Raw genomic sequence first — 4,871 nt, forward strand, 5'->3', positions numbered from 1 at the left:
CGACATTTATGGATTGAATGTATATAGGCTATTGTGTCGTTGAATTCGGAAATCAAGTGTATGTGTAATGAATTCTTGTAATTTTTTTATCCATATGATGTAAGAGTTTTGTCACTAAAATTGACAAAGGGGGAGATTGTTAGAGCATAGCTCGGTTGAACTCACCAAGCGTTGGTATGTCAAGTTTGGTTGTCATATTTTAGTAAATCAAAACTCATTTAAAGAGTCGCTCGATTATGTATTAGAGTTAACTTCGTATAGGTTAGCTTGAAAGTATTAGAAAATGTGACATTACAAGTATTACGTGAAGACTTGAAGAAGTGAAGAAGTAAGGATCTACAACGAAAATATCATCCTTTCACTTGAGGTTAGTGATATTTGACTTGAACTGTTTCATTCCCTAACGTATCTTTCAAGTCGTGCATATTGAAAACATAACTGCGAAGCTCGAATGATTATACTCTAGTTAGACGTAGTATTAAGGAATACAATACAAAGTATAATGCTTATCTTTTGAACTTCATATATAAGACAACGACATAATCGTTTGAATGCTATTGTGATTATGGGTATGAGGTGAAGATTTCATCCTAGGAAACAATGTTTTACATTCGTTTAAAGGATGTAAATTCATGAACTTGTTTTGTGAATCGAAAGGGAAATCTCTAGGCTTATTGGTATTGTGATTCATTGCATATCTTTTAAACTACCAATATGTGTGATTAGTATAGCCGCCCATGACTTATTTATGTTCTTGGTAAAAGTACTATTCGCAAGGCCTGAATTTTGTATTGGTATGACTTCTATTAGTGAAACCGATCTTAAGTAATCCCCTGAGATGGTATGATCGATTTGTTGTAATTGGTATGACCAACTCTAGGCAAAGAGGAACTGATCCTAGTGAGAGGTGCAACCGATCACAAGAGGGGAATCGATCCTTGTATGAGGAGCATCAAGTTTCTAGATATTGCGAACCGATCCTATGAACATGTGCAACACATTTTTAGATATTGGGAACCGATCCTATGGACATGTGCAACAAATACAAGTTAGATACCATACATATGTGGGAACCGATCCTATTACCTAGTCAACCGAATTTTGGAAAGCTAGTGTGACTAATTTCAGTACCCACATGGAGGTAGAACCGAAACTTGTTTTGGTAGAACCATGAAACCCATGTTTGGTGATTGAGTGTTCTTAATCAATCACATAGTTCTTGGAAGCCAGATGAACCAATTCTAAACTTGTTTGGAAGTTTGGCTGTAGCGCCCTCAAAGCTAGTAGGTGACTAATCCAAGAGATTAACTAAATAAAGAGGCACCAAAAATATAAAACATCTACTTAACATTCAATTAATAAATCTGCTACAAAGCTTAACCCAAAAACTAGCTCCGCTCTGAAATATATATATAGAAGAACTCCTCTCAAATGATACATACACAATAATCATTTGATTTTGCAAATAAATTATAAATAAAAATAAAAATAGCAGAAGCTATCTAACTAACGGACTCAACGCCACGAAGCTTCCGCTGCACAACTCTGATCTGTCTCTGAAACTGAAAGTCGGAATGGGTGAGCACATCATCCCTAAAAGGGGTGACCAGTAGAAATAACAACTAACTTTCAAGCAATCATTAGTATGATTCGAAGAGAATGCAGGTTTAATTGAAAGTCGATAAAGCACGGAAAGACAGTAAAACATATTGTAAAACCTTTTCCAAAGCAATTTAACAGAATAGTAAACATCGATAAAGAACAGTAAACACCCATGTATGAGATGTGTGTTACCGCACATAATAAAGAATAATATTGCGGTATATCGCCCTAGCCGTATAATATTGCGGTGTATCGCCCGAGCCATAAAATACTGGATATAAAGGAAGAATAATATTGCGGTGTATCGCCCTAGCCGTGTAATATTACGGTGTATCGCCCTATCCATAGAATACTGGATATAGTGTCGGCACACATCTCATACCACACGAAGCACACAAAGATATGCATGAATTTCACAACATAAAGATTTGTAAAACCATAATGAATCCAAGAGAGTTCGTTATCGATTCCCACCTCTTTTGATGACAAGCTTCGCCTACCTCGAGATCCATGATCTACAGGTTCATCATTTGAATCGATCGTTGTTAAATAGACTAACTGTTAATCATAGAAGCACTCTAAGAGTTTAGCCAAAAAAGCTCACACAAAGCTCATACCATAATTTTATACAAGTTCCGGTTATAAGGTAAGTGAAATAATTAATGGTTCTACACTTCTTTGAATCTCTACCTTTAACCTATCCAAGGTTCACTAATTTAATTGGGTAGGTTCTACAATCCATTAATAACTCTAAATGAATATTTACATCTTTGTGGAAGGAAGCAAATGTAGCATTCGGACCACAAGAGGTCTAAAATGTCTAATTAAGAAAACATGGCCCTAAGCCCAAGTCCACTACTCTGGCCCATTAATCTAAGGCCCGGTCCAAATGGGTCTATTAACGGTCACTGACGGTCAAATAGGTCAACTAACAGTCTACGGAAGTCAAAGTCCAGGGTCAAGATCCAACTCGGGTCAAGACAGGAAACTCGGTGAGTCAACAGATCCGACTCAGTCAGATATACTGAGTCGGCTAAACAAATCGAGTCAGCTAAACTGACTGGGATGATTAATAGGTCCAACTTCTATCAACTTGATTCAACAAAATGTAACACTATTCATTTCATTCATTCAAAACAACTTATAATCTACCTAATTACAAATACAATATAGCTTACCTGCAAAACCATTAGCAAGCCTCCACTGGAGTTATTAGCTATTCCCTACAATCATCATCACTTACTACACATCTCAGACTGATTCAAACTTGGTTCCATTACTAACTCCATTTCCCAATTCCAATCCTACAAATGCACAAACAACATCATCATAACTGCAACTGCAGTTCAACAACAAACCCCATTTCCATTTCATACTAACACATACACAGTTCATTCTTCTACCGCACTCAACAACACAACTCATATACATTTCAGTACCTTCTCAGACCTGTAATTTCAACTCCATAACTTCTTCCATATTCTGTAACTCACACAAACACTACCAATTCGATTATACTTCACAAAGTTCATCTCACTACACAGATCATCCATTTTCTCATTTCATCTGCACAACAACCCTTATGACTTCACTACACCACAACACCAGAATCTACCATTCAGCCGCATCGCTACCAGTTCCATTAACTTCGACAACAGTTCACTCTTGCCTGTATTTTCTCAGCTCAAGAATGAGTTCCAACCTTCCCTGCAATCTATAGCACCACGGCAGCTTCGAAAACATCTTCCTCAACCATTCATCTAATTCCCTTTCTCTAAACTCAGTCCATCACAAGCACATCCTAGTGTTCATCAACACAACAACTTGAAATACCAGTTTCATCACACATACATCTTAATTCTTAATTCAATTATCAAGCACGTATCAATAAAACTGAATAGCTAAGATAAATCATCTCGGTGAATATTTACCTCAAATGGTTCCATTGAAGCCATGGGAATTTATTCTTTTTTACTTCAACCTGATTCAGCAAAACACTTCAAATCCATTATCAGTATATCACTTCCAGTCAACCGAAGTTCATCAATCTTCACCCTCTTTACGGTTTTTCAGAAACCCTAACACCTGATTCAATCCTCAAATAACTCTACATCTTCAATCATTCTTCAATTAAGAACCAACCCATCTTCAATCAATCCTCTTGAGCATCAATTTCATCTTCCCATTCTCTTCTGCAATTCCTATGGAACCCTAATTAAATCTCTGAGAAAACTAACTCTTGATTCATCTACCAGAACGACTGTACTGCTTCAATTAAACATAAACCCTCTTAATCTTCATATTACAACAACCCGATTAACCCATCAATTTCATACGGATCCAGAATTCATCTCAAAACCCTAATTTTGCTTCATAAAACATCAGCACCACTTTCAACTCTTCATCAACATCAGTAGATACTTATACTGCATCTAATCCTCATCGTAAATCGATTCTCTCAATCGAAATCTCTAGATTTTCTCTCAAATACTCGCAGCAAGAGAAGAACAGTGGAGAAGAGAAGAAACAGAAGAAAGAAGAAGAAGAATGAAGAAGAGAATAAAATAAGAGTTTATCTTCTCGATCTATAGAGATAATGCCGACAAAATACTGAGGCGCCCAAAACTTGGATAAGGGCTGCCAAGTCGGTTACACTGCAAAATAACTATTTTTTCCTTCAGACTAAACTGATGATGATATCTTCTTCGTATGAAATTCGAATGACACGTTCGAGTAGTCCATTCTGCGTAACTTTCCGAGATCTATCCAGCGGTACTAGTTTCGTATCTAAATCGTTGTTAGATTAATTTCTATTAATTAATGTTTGAGTTACACTAATCGAGTTATTAGCGGCTAAATCATCTCTTGACTGTCGCTAGACCAGTTAAATAGCGTTGACAAGCTTAATGGTCCTTACATTCTCCCCACCTTATTCATTTTCGTGCTCGAAAATCAAACCATACTTCTGGTCTTCAAAAACTCTCCACCGTATAAAATGATTTTGTCTCTTGTCTAAGCGCAAAAGAACATGAAACAAAGCACGAATCTATATGGCTTTATATAGCTAAAATTTGTGGCTCTAGATTCAACTATGCTGATTTAAGTTCTACCAAATAGGGAAATCTAAGTTTCTTACACTAATTTATATAGTGGAAAACTATAAATCTTAGTCTCTAAGTTCCCTACACTGATTTCTAATTTATAAAATATCTGACTCTAACTTCAAGGAAGGATCCTAAAAATCTTTCAAAGTGAACTTATAATTATTG

At 36.2% G+C, this 4,871-nt stretch overlaps 1 long non-coding RNA gene across 1 annotated transcript; it reads right to left on the reverse strand.

Annotated features, from left to right (window-relative positions):
• Positions 1–1,330: 1,330 nt before the first annotated feature.
• On the reverse strand, positions 1,331–4,136 carry LOC113333766. Its single transcript, XR_003352333.1, has 2 exons — positions 2,781–4,136; positions 1,331–1,562 (listed from the first exon to the last, which is right to left on the reverse strand). It is a non-coding gene; the product is annotated as an uncharacterized LOC113333766 (long non-coding RNA).
• Between the last annotated feature and the right edge of the window lie 735 nt (positions 4,137–4,871).

Source organism: Papaver somniferum, unplaced genomic scaffold (genome assembly GCF_003573695.1).
Source record: "Papaver somniferum cultivar HN1 unplaced genomic scaffold, ASM357369v1 unplaced-scaffold_133, whole genome shotgun sequence".
Classification (NCBI taxonomy): Eukaryota; Viridiplantae; Streptophyta; class Magnoliopsida; order Ranunculales; family Papaveraceae; genus Papaver; species Papaver somniferum.